Raw genomic sequence first — 16,325 nt, 5'->3', positions numbered from 1 at the left:
TCATGCTAAAACACCTGCTGCGATTAGTGTGCTTCTGATGGGAATGTAACAAAACTGGAAGAGCCAGATCAAAATCTGCCAGCACCAGGGAGCTATGAGCCTCTGGGAGCGTGCAGCACAGGGAGAAGCAGCTCAGGATGGAGTGTACAGTCGATGGAGGATAAGGGCAGGGGGAGAAGGCATTATTTCAGTGAATACTCTAAGGGCAAACCAGGCCTCTGTGATGTTCGATGTGTCAGCTCCGAGCTGCATGAGCTCAGGACAACTGCAGACGTGTTCACTGTGGCAAAGGACTGATGGCATGCTCTAGACCCTGGCATCACTTCACTAAATCAGTACCCTGCCATTATGGGATGGGGCACGGCTGGAATATTGGCTCTGAAATGTCCCTGGGAAGGGCCTCAACCCCCATCCCTTGCCATTGGAAATCTGTGCTGAGTACAAATTTTTCCTACCATTGTCTCAGTGAAGACCACAGCTCTTCCTATCACTTCACAGTTATTTCTGTAAAATGCACATTTTCTGTCTGATCCAAGACGACATGGTGCCAGTGCTCACCGGAGGAGAAGAGAAAATGATTAAGTAGCTTAGTATCAGTGTCAAATAATTTTTTGGCCGTCTCAGAGGAAAGGCCCTTCCCACAGCTTTCCACTACCTTGCTCTCCTCCTTGGCTGGCTCCTCTCCTCCTCTGGCCAGGTGAGTGCTGGTCCCCAAGCATTGCCTTGAGGGGGGAGAACAGAGACCCACTGGAAGGCCAAAGCAATCTTCCTCCCTGTCCTGTCATAGGTGGCCCTAACTACTCCTCTTCTCCTTCAATGCCTCATTTGGTAAGAAGGAGAGGAGCTGAAAACATCTCTTAGATGCTTTCCCCAGCTTCGAAGGGGGAGCAGATGTCTGACAGTGTGGTTGCCTTCTTCTCCCTTCACCAGCCCTGGGGCAGAGATTGTAGTGGCCCAAGAGCCGTGAGTATGAGCTGGGTGATGCAGCCTTGACAGGATGTTGTTATTGTTGAGGTAAAAACATTGTACAGCTGCTGAGCATGTGGGTGCCCCCACTGGGGCTGGGGTTTGGGAGAGAGTTTGGAGAACAGAGCAGATATTGAGACATGTATTAGGTGACAGGAAAAGCAGGCTCTTTTTGAGTGTTGTGTCAGTTCCCTAATGGCCTCTTAAAACTAATTATCAGATGGAAGAGCCAACTGAGGGACATCAGTATGCCAAGCCCTTTATACATGTGCACATACTCATTTTTCCAGGCCATTGTAGGAACTATGGTCTTCAGAGAGCACAAACCCCCTCTAATGTCTTGTTTCTTATTTTCAAGTGATCCTCAATAGATGTGGTGAATTTAACAGGTAGAGGCAAGAGCTTTCCTTCCAATTTCATCTAATACACTGCTCAAGATAAACTATATAAAGGTAAGGTTGGGAAGGATAATCTGAGAAGGGAGTGATAAAAGACACCCTTACAGGATGCAAAACAGATTGTGAGCAACTGTTCAAAACACAACTGACTCTCACTAGGCATCAGTAGGTGCAGAAGGAACAAAATATAGCAACATAAAAAACTGCAAAAGGTGAAGGGATGTAGGACTACAAGAATGGTCAGGTGGGACAGGTGACACTGGAAGCTATCAATAAATACTTGGACTTTTCTAATAGTCTGCAAGTATAAGGAGATTGTTTCATGATGTGTTTCATGTTCTTACCATTATCAGTATTGCACCCTATATGCAAGCAGGGAAACCTTGAAGCTCTGGCTACCGTGCTAGGTAGAACTAAAGGGATGAAGAGAGAACATAGGGAGAGAGAATTGGGACAAAGCAGATGGCAGCATATAAAATTATATAATCCATGTCTTAGAAATGTCTTATTTTCTCCTTTGCTTATAGAGATGCCACTTCAGATATAGACATCTCTCCATAAAGATGTCAAATCAGATGACATTGATTTGTCCCCAGTCTCTTGTACACTCCCAGGAATAGAGGTAGATGTGGCACTAGTCTTGCACAACAACCCATTGAAAGCTTCTGCCTTGCTTTTGGTGTAGACAGAGACTTCTGTCTGCTTTTGTGTCCCTGACACTTCCCTGCCATCTCTGGACAGATGGTTTGTTTGCTTGTACATTCACTCCCAATCAATCCTCTTTCATATAAATTGTGTCATGCATGAATAGAAAAGGCCTATTTATGATATTTTTTCAGCTAATGCAGCTAGTTTTGGCTGAATTATGTCAGGGAACAATCTCATGGGCAATTCATTCGTCTGGCATATGCACCAGGCAGAGTACGTGGGGTAGAAGGGTGATGAGAACAGTGATCACTCAGGGGCCAGTTCAATAAAGGACCTGAAGTACTTCGCCAGGTTTTAAAGAAAGCAGCATCTCCATTACATTTAGCATGGAAGGCCACTGCTGCTCATGCTAGCAACAGTGCAAGGAGGACTTTCCAACCCAGCTGCTCACAAGGCTTGGAGGAAGTCCCTGCTCCAGGATGGTGGGTGTTCTCTGGCACCTGTTCAGCACAGCCAGAATGCACTGCTGCTGCTGCTCATGTACAGATGCAGCACTTCAGTCAGCCAAGGAAGTTTTGACATTGCATACAGCCTCTCTATAGACTGGGATCCTCCCAGGATGAGTTGGAATTCAGCAGTTGTTTCCAGCATTGCCACTCTGGGTTTGGGTCACAAAGGCCAGTTTTAGGTATCTGTGACTCCTCTGCATCTGTCAGTTGGATACATAATGATGCTATATGAGGGAGCCCAACCTTTGTGTACTGCTCCTGTTCTCTGTCAGTGGCCCAATTTTCACTTTCTGTGGGTTTGATAAGAAGAAAAGAACATGTTTCTGCACTAGCTTGCAAAATTTAGGGGTTTTCAACAAGCAAATCTTAAATTGTACTGAGCTAAGATTAGACAATATTAGATCTGTGTTGTTTTGCCACTTCACAAATGTAAACAAAGACCCAAATTCTTGAGCTTTAGCCCATACACAGCCAACAGTAGGGGAAAATGAGAGCTTTTGAGGAGTGAACTTCAGGAACATTTTATTACAAAATAAGCCAGTCTCTAATTAAAACAGCCAAAAGCACCAGAATTTAGAAGAAAGAGTTGAACTTTATAATTTATGATTTGACATTTCTTTATATAATTTTTCACTGTATCTCATAGACTGGAATATGTTTTCAGTGGCCTCTAAACTTGCAGACTTCAATGCTGGAACTTTTGAGGGTAAAGAAGTAATGATAAGCAATGCAGGCTGTCAGAAAGGCAGCTTTCAGTGGACGAGCTGGGACACAGCCTGTTGTAGCCGATAGACTCCTCTGCCTACAGTGATTTTATACACTGTATTACATCCATGGTAATGTAGATTTATGGAGATTAGTGGAGTTCAGTTAGTGGAAGTGAAGGGAGAACTAAGCCTTCTAAGTATCTTACATGTAGATAGTCCATTTCATAGAGGAATAATAATATCACAGCACATTCTTACTCTGTTGAGCAGATGACAATACGTTCCCATAGCAGCCTGCAAAATTTAGGTATGAACCCTTGATTCAGTTTCAGCTGTGACTGAAATTGTTTCAACATGGGCATATAGTGATTTAATAAGCAGATCAGTACATCTCAGCTTGGCTTTAGAGAGGCAGGGCAAAGGGCAAGGAACAGGAAAAATTCTGTCATACCACATCATTCTTCACTGAACCATGGCTTTCAACTAATAGCTAGATATTGTTTTTCAGTCCTGTTTTCAGTTCTGGTTCAAAAAAGACTTATTAAAAAGAAAATAAATAGTCAATCAGGTTCAAAATGTAGCTTGAGAAAAAAATCAAGTTGGTTTTGTTTTCGGCTTTGGTTTTTGGGTTTGGTTTTTTTTGCATCATAGAATTGTTTGGGTTGAAAAAGACCCATTGAGTCCAACTGTTTTGACCAAGTTACAGCTCACATTTCTCAATTCTGAGTTTTTATTGCCATATATAAATTATACATATAAAATAATATATAATTTTATATGTATGTATGCAAAACATACAGTGCAAGAATTATCCTCCTTTGGGCACTGCCAGCACATTACAAGGAAGCCCTTTGATTTCCCAGCGAATGCATTGCCTACAAGGCACCACTTGCTGCTGGAAGGTGATCTTGGTGCTTGGAGTTGGAAACATGCTAGAGCCTGGCAACAAACCTTCTGGTGGGAGATTCCTGAGGCTGAGGTATAGCCCTGCCTCCATGAACCATTGCTTATCCTCTCCAGCCCCACTGTGTGCTGCAGGAGCTATTGCAGGGTTGCTCCTGCTGCAGGCATGAGGCCCTGGGGAAAAGGTAGAGTTGCTGGCTGGCAGTAGCTCCCACGTATAGTTGTAATCCTCTGAGAGTACAGAAATGTTTCAATAAAACAAAGCAACTCCTTCTCTTTTGTTACTTACTGGATTTTAAAAAAAACAAAACGACAAAAAACCAAACCAAAACCAAAGGGTGAACAAGGCTCAGAAAGCCTTTCACGGTCTGTCTGAGCATCCTTGTTGCAGAGGAGGTGATGCTTCCTCCCATCTGCTAGGAAATGTTTTCAGGGCAGCGTTCGACCAGAGGGAGTCCTTAGCCGAAATTCAGCCAGATGAAGCTATTCTAAGCTGGGACATTTCTGTTTGAAAATAAAAACTGGAAATTGCTTGGAAGATTGAAGCCAAACAGAAAACTAAGGATACATTTGAGATGATGGTTGGGAATATAAATAGGTTACAAAGGGTTAAAATGAAGCACAGAAGTAATTTCCTTATGGCACAAATGTACACAGCAAACCAGGAAAATTCAGAGTAAAGAATCAACTTACCAGAAGACAACTTAAACAAAACATGGTGCCATATGGAAATTTACAGCAAAGGCACTTAATTAATCTCATCTCTGTCCTCGTAGTGGGACTTGGCACTCCCTAGGCTTATGAATTATAAATGCAGCAATGTTTGCTACAGATCAATGCCTTTGGTCCAAGAAATATTAAATTAGTTGTTAATCAAAACAGACTGTTCCTCTCTTTCTTTGTGTCCTGTATATATAGCGCTAAGCTAAGGCAGGTTTAAGTACTCATTTGGAAATTTTAATGCACTATAAAAATCCAGATTAAAAAAAATTCTGAAACTCTTATGATAAAAGGAATCTGGTAGGGGGCCTACATGGTATTCCAGCCAGCAATGTTGGTGTCCCATGTGTCATTGATGCATATGGACGTGTTAAGCTGGCAGCAGCCTTCTCACCCAGCCTGCTAGCTCTTTGTTCTTCCCCAAACTATTTTTTCTATCTTCTTCTCCAGCGGAAACACCCAGACTGACTTCCTTACCTCTAAAATAAAAAAGAAAAAAAAATTACTAACAACTGCAATCCATTTCCTTGTGTGGCTCACTGCATGGCTGCACAGATAACTCTGGGGGGAAGGCAGAAAAAATAGGACTGAATAAGCTATCACTGACAGTGGAAGGAGCTGCTCTTCAAGTCACTCTGTCATTGTAATGACTCTTTTCAGCAGTGCAACTAAAAGCAAACATTACAGCCTTTTAAGGCTGGAAAGTTACCAGAACTCCCCTGTGATGCTCGCTGTGCCTTGTATTAAATAAAGGAGGAAGTCACTCTGTGTGGCTGCAGCCTTGCTGTACATCTACCTGGGGGTTGAACTTTGCTGCTCTTCCTCCTCATAAACTATCAAACGAACCTTGAGAAGCTGTAGATGAGGGATACCTGGGGGAACGATTTGGGAAAACATAATTTAAACTCCAGTCACTCCTAGTATTGCTACAGCCCTACAATAGCTGCTGTACAGATGAAGGTGGACAGGACCCTTCCTTCCAAGAATATCTTATTTGCTTCTCAGTCCTGAGCACCTTAATCCCTGAAGGATAAGACATAAGGCTCAGGATCAGCTCCTCAGAGGGCAAAGCGTTCTGCTTTCCTTATAGCTGACATTACAGCACTCAAATGGTAATAAAATACCAATCCGTTGCACATATTTGAGACATGCAAGGTTGGCATAGGTACTGGTGTAAGAAAGATAGAGATCTGTATGTAACTGCAAGGTGTAGGGAGACAGAAGAACTTGAAGCTGCTCTGCTCCTTTCTGGCAGTATTTGACCCATGTGTTGTGTGGAAAATTTTCCACAGATGCATTGTACTGTAGTGGAATCTCACCAAATTTTCTACTTCATGACTAAGTCCTTTGGTTCTCTCTAGATTTATAATTTCCTTCCTTAAAGCTCTTTACTGATTGCATCTTATCCTAGTGGGGAGGTATTTTGTGTGCCTTGAATGTTTGCTACACTTAAGATTTCGATGATCCGTGAACTCAGAGACTATTTCTTCTGGAATGCCTTTAGCTTAAGTTTCAAGCTAGTATTTTTGTACAATATGGAGATCATCACAAAAAGCAAGTCTATGGCTTTCTCAGATCTTGAAAAATGTGTAGAGCAATAATAAAAATAAAACTTTGATGGCCTTTCCCCATCCTAGAGGCTGCTGTACAATAAATAAAGGAATTATATTTTTTATTAGTGAGGGTTTTTGAACCACATTGTCTTTTTTATAGACAGGAATATGGAAATGATGTTCTAGGTCCCAGAACTGGAAGCAGTATTGTTGATTCTGGCCAACAGCAGCATGGACGTTATTTGTTCTGACTATTTCTTGCTTGTGCTAACCAACCTTTCCAGTGGAGGCAAACAAAAATTCCATGCTTTTCTCAAAGCACTTGACACCTAGTACTTTAAAGAAATTTTTATCAGTACTAATGTGTAAAGAAGAACCTCTTCAGTCACATAATTTTGCAATAACAATGCTAATTAAACATATATACATCCAAGCATCCAAGGGATGATAGAAGTTGACTGCTTTTAAATTGACAAATTTCTGCCGTAACTTTCAAATTCTAATGCATTCAGCTACAATGATGCATGCACATAATCCAGTTTTTGCAAGATGCTGAACATTGGAACATCTATTTCTATTACATCTTTTAAACTGCCTCATTGGAAACAATGGGTTCTGAGTCATTTTAATTTAGGAATTAAATGCTATGTTGCTGTATCTATTAAAAACTAACAAGCGATTATCAGTACCCAGGCTCACATTTCTATTGCTCTGAATCTATCTGTATTCATAATCTACATTACTGATAAAAGCCCCAGACAGTGGAATTAAATATTATGGAAATGGAAATGTTAAATATTGTTTCCATGTGTTTTGGTGATAGTGACTCAGAGCTAAACTAGTGTCTCTAGATGTCTCCCTGCAGAACTGTGCCTGCAGTTCTGTTGTGTTAAAAGCCCTGCTCTCTGGCCTCTTTCTTTTGCAGAAGGTGTTCAGCTCACAGATGTCCATGCTGCTGGGACAGGTGGGATGTCACTTGCCTTGGGAGTTCTGATGGTGGAAATATAGTGAGAAAGGAGTTGCTGTTGCAGGGAGGGATGTTGTGGACTCTCTCATCTTTGTGTCAACTGGGATAGCTAAGTAGTGGATGACAGCACCTGACACCAGGGGCTGTCTTACAATCCTGGTAAGCAGTGGCTCTGCAAGGGGTCTGATCTGTAGAGAAGTGTTTGGCAAAAATGAGTATCACCACAGGCTTGCCTCCAATTATTTTTTTTTTTTCAAACCAGACACTTGACCTTTCGCTAATAGTTGTGGATTGAATGATTTCCAAAACTTTTACCTAAAAATAATTACACTGGGACTAGGTACAGCACAAATCTCTTTGAACTAGTATTGCACACTTTGCTATTACACTTAAATAGCTTCTATTTGTACTTAAAGATTCTTATTTTAAGAGTCAAAGTGCACTGAGAGTCTTAGTGCAATGGATTAGATCCTGAGCACAACTGCTGTATGATTTAGCTTTCATCATCTTGCTATGACCCACTTTTGGAGCATATGCTTATGTTGCATTCAAAGCCATAAGTGCAATGCAGATGCACTGAATTGACCTTGAATAGAAGTACTGAAGCACTAAGAATAGCATAGGTGCCTGCAATCATCCAGCTACGGCAGCAGCCAGTCCAAGGCAAATGACTTTGATCCTTGACTGGGATTTGCAAACCCCATAGTAGTGGCCATAGTAGTGTCAGGCAAGGAAGAGCTTTTACCTTCCATGTAGAAGAGAATTCACTTTTTAACATACCTCCATCACTATAAGATGCTCATCAAGCAAAGGCACCTTCTCACCTGTGATGTGGGAGATAAGGCTCAATTTCTTGCCTCTGACAGAGTTCCAACAGTTGTTCCAAGCTGAGTTATTCAACCACTTCAGTGCAGCTGTTCTGAAGCAGTCTGAACAGCAAATTTTCTTGCCATGCTCCTTTTTTTCTTTTCCAAGGAAAAGATTTTGGTTTTGACAAATCAACACTGTCACAAGAGATTTTTTCCCAAACATTCCTGAAGCTGAACATTCTCAAACACTGTCATTCTGGGTGGACATGCAGTATCAGTAAGCCACCAACTGTATATGCTTTAAGGGAAGATGGTCACTACAACATTGGGGTAGGACATCCTAGACTTGGGTTCTGCCACTTATTCTGTGTCTTTAAACAAGTAATTTCAGGACAGGGGGAACGACATACAGAAATTATTGCCTAATTCCTGCTTAAGGCCTCCTACTGCAGTGTCTTGGTCTTGCTCTTCCAGATTCCTATCTATAAAATGAGACTTCCCAACCTCACTGTGTTGCTCTTAAGAACTCAAGTATTATGGTGTAAGGCAAATGGCAAAAGCTAGCTGAATTCCTAAGGTAGATAAATATAGTAAGTAAAACCAGGGCAAGAGTAACCTGTTAGGTCTGCACAACATGGGGTGAGGGCTGCACTTGGCCATGACTAGTGCAATTCTCAGCTGGCTGATAGATCCCAGCTTTGATGAACTTGAGCATGTAAGAAAACTATATTGGTGTACATCTGCTGCATATTAATGCTGTTATTATTTAGTGATTACTGGAACACAGAAAATGACTTTCCATCCCTTCTCAATGCTGCCTGTCCACCTGTGTAATTACATTAATATAAATCTTAGGGTACAATGCTTTGTCCCAAGTTGATACTTTCTACAAGTTTCTCTTATTTCCCATTCTCTGTTTATCTTTTTGTTCATAGCCTTATAGTAGTCTCATTGTTATTCATTTTCTTATATGCGTTAAAAATAGACTTTTGGTTACTATAGGGGGGAGGGTTATATAAACTCAACCAGAAGGTATTGAGGCTTTACTTCCCTTAGCTTTCCAGTGCATTTTATCTTTTCTTCTTTTCCAGCATTTTTTAACCAGTAAGTCTAATTTCATAACATACTATTTATTATTACAAATCTGCCTCCAAAATCTCCTCAGCTTGTATTTATCTCAGCAGTTGGTTTGCACTTTATTGGTGCTACTAGCTCTCATCGATTCCCCAGAGCTTTCAGTCAAATGTCCATGTAATTGCAGTACAGAATATATGTATATAAAATTCTTTACATACTTAATAAAGATTTTATAGGAAATCTAAAAATAAAAAATATTTGTATTAATAGTGGCTCTGTCTATTGTTGTTTGTCCAATGCTTTCCATGGTGAGCTCCTGTTCTCTATGCTTATAACTTTGCCAAATGTCAACAATTGAGAATAAAAGTTTCCCTGCTGGGCATCTGCTCATTTAGCTGAAATTTAAGTGCATAAATAAAACAGTTCAGTCCCTTCCAAGAATGTGGCTAGAAAATATCTATTGTCTTATGATGCTAATTTCTGCCTTTCATTTGGAAACTCCAGTTGGTCCCCATGCTTATAGGAGGGACATGAAACTAACTGTAGATGAGTTTTGTATACTTTGTATCTCCAGAAAAATGAGCCCAAATATGGCCAAGTCATAGACCTTTTCAGGAAAAAAAAATGCAGTTAGCACATGCTTCACAATCTCTGCTGCAGCTGTGTGCTAAATACCTTGAAAAGTCCATCTAAGCTGCACACCATTCCTTCTGGACAGTGTAATTGCAACTCTGGGCTATCATGGCCTTTGTTTCTGTTTCTCCTGGCCTCTTAATGTCCCTCTTTGTCTAGTTGGTGGTAGTGAGGAGGGAGAAGTTTGGTTTAAATACAAGAGAAAAGTCAGAGTTAAAGCTTGGACACATATAAGCAATTTTGGACAAGGATAAAGGAAGGGAAGAATGGGATAATGAAGGGAGATTTGGGCTTGGTGAGAAAATGTAGGAGACTAGGACTGGAAATGAGAAGCCAGGAATGGGAAGAGATGAGGCTGTGAGGGCTGGGAGCAGAAGAGGTCAAATTTAAGAAGGGCTGAGGAGGACAAGACGTGGCTGCTTATAAATGATCCCTGCAAAGCCTAGGGGAAACCTATGAGAGTAGCCATAGACTTTGATTTGTCCACAGACAGATTTGGCTCTTGCCTCTCCTCTCTAGGACAGGGCCACTGAGAAGACAATCACCTTCTGAACACTACAATGTCCAGAAGATCTCTGGCACTTGGCGAGCCAGTTAGTTCCGGCCTTGGAGCTGACCATTCCGCTGAAGGCAAAATCAGGGAGCAGGGAGTCAGTATTTTCAGGGGGTTTAAAGAAGGAAGAATAGGGAAAAAAATTTTCTGCATTCCTGTCTTCTCCCCATTGCATTATATCAGAAGAATATGGGGTTTTTTTGTAAAAACTAGATATTCAAAAGTTAGGACCTCCCGGAGTTCATAGAATCTCTATGACTTTAATTTAATTGTTGGCTCAGGATTTATGTTACAGTCTCTGTTCATAAAAAAGAATTAATGGCTACACTGGAAAGCTTCAGTTGCCTCAGGGCCCATGGTCGTGATCTGAGTACATTCAATATGGGCAAGCACTGCACACCAACCACCAATAGCGTATGTGTATCGGTTATCCTGAAAATGAAACTCCTGAAGCAGGGGTAAATTAAGAGAAAAGTGAGAAGTAAGACAGAGGTAGAAAATGAAAATAAATATGCAAATGTATTTCAGAGAAGTTTTTAGATGGAAAAGAGTCACATTTTCCAATTGGTCAAGGAGGAACTAAACATCTGTCATGATTCAGTGGCAGAAGGAAATCAGTTGTTGAAAAGACATGGTTTCTATGGTGAAAAAATGGAACAATCCATATAAGTAAGAAATCATCAAGTGCTGCAAATAAGTAAGTAAATATTTCAGAAAAGAAAATCTGCAAATGACAGCCAAGAATAATATAAAAACCTTCAATTACTACAAGTAATGTTGATGGTTTAGGCCCATCACTAGAAACAGCAGATAAAACTGTTATCAGTAATGCAAAATAGACAGAAAAAATAAAAATATGTTTTGTTCAGAAAAGAGTAAGATTTATGATTGCATCCTAGCAGAGTCATATACACCTTTCAATGCATCAGCAATTAAAGATGTTCAGAAAACACCTTGGAATTAGAAACAAATTCCAGAAGACTGGGAAAATGCTGAGTCTGTGCCAGAATTCAGAGGGTGTGACAAGCCACTAATTATAGGCTTGTTAGCTTGACATCAGTTGTAGGCAAAATGACCGAAAAATGACATGGGTCTTCAAAGGAACAGACATATACAAATATAATTATTGCCATCAATATAGATTAATGAAAATGAGTTATTATAAAGCAAGCCTGATTTCATGCCTGAGGAATTCATAGAGTTAGCTGATAGAAGTACTGTAATATATTTAGATTTATTAAAGCTTTTGACTTAATACTGGGCAGTGTTCTGTTAAAAACATGAGCACTAGCCAATTTTCAGAGTTTTTATTACAGATATGTTGCAAATAAGAGGCATACCTGGTAATTAGCCTTTAAATATATGCTTGTCTGAAAGTCAGTATTCTTCACTTCTCTGGTTAAATTTCCATGGCCTGACAAAAGTCGGGCAATTTGGAGATGCTGCCTGTGAATAAAAGATGCAGTCTTGCTGTGAATAAGTGCCTAGCACATGTGCCTCCAACACAGCTCAGGAAGATATAAGTTTTCTGTGAATGTAGGTATCCTAAATCCCAGTTTTAACAAACTGCAGTGTCCAAAATCAGGCACATTTGGGAGAATCATCCACACAAAGGCAGTTGGAGAAGGTCCGACAGACATCTAGAAGTTTGCCCTGAACAAGTCAAACTCAGTGAGGGACTGAACCAAAAGCTCCCCATGCTCCAGCACTGGTGGGCAGTGCTTTCTGAGAGAGATGGGGAGGCACGTGACCTGTCACATAACAGATGTTGCTGCAAAAGGACTGGCTGGCATGAAGGACAAGTAAGTGGCTGTAGATGAAAGGTGTGAGGAGCTTGCTGATGGTTTGTGTGAGCTTGACCTGTGTTGTATGCACAAAAAGAAAGGTGATTTATGACTTCAGAGCAAAACTTCTGAACTAGTTTATGAAACACGCCTCATTTTTGTGGACTGTAATTATAGAGAATGATATCTCATCAGAGCAGATATTACAGTAGCATAGTAGAAGCTTCTATATTATAGAAGCTTTATAGTAGCAATCATCCTAACAATTTTGCAGCTGAATATTTTGGAAAAATCAATTGTTTCTTAGCAATCGTGGAGAACTCAAAATGGTTTTTGTGGGGAAAAACCCAACAAACTTCAACAAAACAGGAAAACCTTGGTCTCAACCTTTAACTTCTGTTTTCATTTTTTTCTGTAAAAATAATTTCTATTCCTTCCTGTCATGGAAGACCTTGAATGCTTTGCCTGACCAGCACTTTCCTTCTTACTTTTCCTTTTCTTCAGATATTAAGAACATTTGTTTCACTTTGTTTGCTAGCTGTTTTCATCCTTTCTAAACAGCTTTCTAGACTCCCATGAAACAGATGAAGGATACGCCCTTGCCATCTATATGCCCAAATGAGCTCAGGGACAGGTAGCAAGATCCCTGAAAGGCCTTTTTCAGGAACTTCTTCTGCTGTTTCTCTTTCATTTATTAGAACCACTGAGGACAAGTAATCTGCATTACTGGGTGGTTTAGTAGTAGCAGTGTTTTCAGTGTCACAGGAAACACATGGAAAAAACCGTCCATTCTCTAACTGCTACATGTAATGTAAGCTGCACAGGCTGCTCTGTGTTTAACATATTAACAGAGATATACGAATCACAGGTGGGGAATGGGTGGAGAATTGCTTTTCCTTCCCCTTCTCTCCATATCATTTCACTTAGCTCTGCCATTTCAACGTTCAGCTCCTATTGTTAAAAATAAAGCGAGAGATTAATTCTAAGAAATACTTGAAGGCACAAAGTAAGGGAGATGGCTCAAACAAAACTGGGAGACAAGAGAAAATGCCATTCTGGTAGTTGTCCTTAAAAGAGTGCACATTGAGAAGATAAAGATCCTTACAGACAGATTCGGCATAGAGGTGAGCACCCTTCACTCACATTCTGCAGCATGGGACGATCTCCTGGCATCTCCCAGGGGCCAAACCATTGCGAGAAATTGGCCAGACCACCACCCATCCCTGGGCACCTTCCTGGCCTTTACTACATGCAGGATATGAAAGTCTGCAGTTAACAGGATCACCTTTCTTTTTCCATGCCCAAGAGCAGACTATATCAGTGAGAAGGAAATGTATTCTGCTGGGCGTGCATTGCTCAGTCTGACAGCGTGTATCTGGAGAAAGAGGAGGTAAAGACAACACTGCTGTTGTCTGCCCAGCAGTGCAAGAACCTGGATTTACCCATATGAACAATTTTTGAGTCGTCTTCTGCAGTCAGTCTTACTAGGAACACTGCATACTCCTTCTTCCCAAGAGGAATCTATTATTTCCATCATGCTCCTTGATATTATGCCACCATATGCACTCAGCTGCCAAACATGCAGGTCTGTATGTATGAAATATGATTTAATACTTATAATGCAAGAGATTCTGGCCAGTATCTGTCTTATTGCACAGTATAGGGCAATGAGGACTTTTATAGGAATGTCAAGCATTTTTTACTTTAATAAAAATAAGAAGAACTTTTGTCCTAAACAAAAGTCAATTACTTCGGTTCTTACCAGTGCTGTCTTTGGAAAGACTGAGATGCTATCATACAATGGTATGATTTGAAAATGGACAGGGACAAGGGACAAGTTACATAATGAAGCTTGGAGGGAGGCTGCAGTGAAGAGTGCTACCTATTTAGCAGGGTTTATCCGAGCACTGGTCCTGCCTTTGGCTCCCGTGCAGCTACTGTTATGTCTGGTCACTTGTACCTAGCACATGAGATTTTGGAGTGGTGGAAAGTTCACATCCTCATATTGTGATTGCAAGATCCAAACTTCACTGGAAAGCAGCAAGAGTATGCTGTGTGAGAATTCTGCTTACCTCCCAGATGCTGCAAGCTTGTGGTGCACTGCTGGGAAGTGCTTTCTGCTGGAAGTGCAGTAGCAAAGCCACACCTAGAAGAACAGTTCTCACCTTTTTTTCTTAGCTCCTCCCCCCCTTCCCCTGCATCAACCTTAGCATATGGGCTGCACCCCAGCCCAACCCATGTTGGGTTCCAGTGATTCAGCTCATAAGCTGGGAACTGATGTCTACAGAATGGAGGCATTGTTATGTGCTGGAAGAAGATAAGACTGCTCTAAATTAAGTGTTGTATTCTGTAACTGGGAGTAAAATACCTCTAAAATATTGCGTATAAAGTTACTTAGTATAGAGCTATTATAGTAGTTTTAGACATGTTAGTGATTTATGATGAAAAAAGTTGACTTATTTTTCTCTCAAATAAACCAGAAAATGCTATATTTCTTGGTAGTTATGTCAAAATTATTGTTGTTGGGAAGTTGATTATGAATTGCTGAATGCCTTGATCTTTATGGAAAGAATGAGGACATAAATTGTAGTTAGATGGTGAACTTTGATCCTGATTTTTTGCCACTGTTTTTCAAGAGCTGTCCTATAGTACTTGCAGCAGAGCAGACTAAGTGCAAATGTGGAATTAAATTATTTTTCATCACCTCAGTATCTGCAAGACACTATCAGCTGCTCTAGCATCATGTATGAAATAGAAAAGAATCAATGGCTGCTCTAAGATATACACTTTCTCTGTAGTCATACAGCCCACAGTTCTTGAAATAGGAACTATACTAAGTATCCCTTCTCAGTCCAGCACTTCCCTTGGCCGTGTACCAGGGCAACATTTCCATATGGGCCAAAATCTGTCTACCTCTAATATATGTAGCTTCACTTCATGAAAAGTGATTTAAACTAAGTGATTTAACCTGAGAGTCCACATTACTTGCTCTTCATAAAATATTGCATGTTGTCATCCATGCTGATGTCTGGGGGCTGTTGGGACATCCAAGGAGGAGATTAATCTTTGCTAGTAAAAGCCTTATTCTGATGGTGCTGTTAGTGCAAATAACTCTTGCTTCAATGGCCCAGGACACATATTTGAAAGTAAAAATACCCCTTGGGGGTGAAACACTTTTTGGGTAGAGAGGTGCTGATTGTTGCATGGATTCATATTTGTAAGCATTATCAAAGCATATCTGGCTACCAACATGTTCTTGGGTACAATTCCCCATTCTGGAACTGCATGGATGGTGTGTTTTTTTCCCCAGTGGCAGGTATCCAAAGACCCTCTTCGCAATTTTACTTTCACATTTACTGCTGCCAGTTAACTGGTATGACCAACATGGTTGGACTGAGCAAGGACAAGGTAAAAACACAGCACTGGTCAATTAAAACTACTTACCTGACTCAAGTCAGTTGAGTGGTTTTCAATCACTGGTGCTGGTTCACAGCTCTTACTGAGTTCTCAAGTGTCTCGAGAACTTGTTTATACCAGAGAGGTGGTTTGTGTGGTTTGTAGGGAAATATTTAGGTAGAACTGTTCTTTCATTTTCCCTGCTGCTTTTGCCCTTTAGGCCTTCACTTTCTGCTTCTATATCACAACTGCTTATCAGGCAGTAGTTCTCTTTGGTCCCAGTGTTTTTGCTGTTTTTTTAACAGGGATATGAAGCATTTTATTTGCTGTCTTTCCCATAATCATTAACATGAGTCTTACCAAATCTTTGCCTTGCGTGTTCCACGTAGAAACCCAAATTCAACTGCTTGGCTGATGTCTTCTATCTCCTTGCATTTTCTGGATTTTGCAATAGACTGAGGACTCTGTTTCTGTTTCCATTTCATGTGTCTGTGCTAATAGTCTGATGGGGATAGGAAATCAGGTTGGTGTAGTTTTTTTGCAACAGACATATAAACTGTAGTATTTCAGCAGCATACACTGGAGGCACTGTGAGGCTGCCAATGCCTCTCGGTAGATGCTGTCTCATTGCTATTGACAACAATGAATTTTTTTTCTCTATTTTTATTAAAAAACAGGTTATATCTCTGATGGCATTTTCCC

The sequence above is a fragment of the Corapipo altera genome, unplaced genomic scaffold (genome assembly GCF_003945725.1).
Source record: "Corapipo altera isolate COAL_440 unplaced genomic scaffold, ASM394572v1 0, whole genome shotgun sequence".
Lineage (NCBI taxonomy): Eukaryota > Metazoa > Chordata > Aves > Passeriformes > Pipridae > Corapipo > Corapipo altera.
This window is presented reverse-complemented; position numbering follows the sequence as displayed.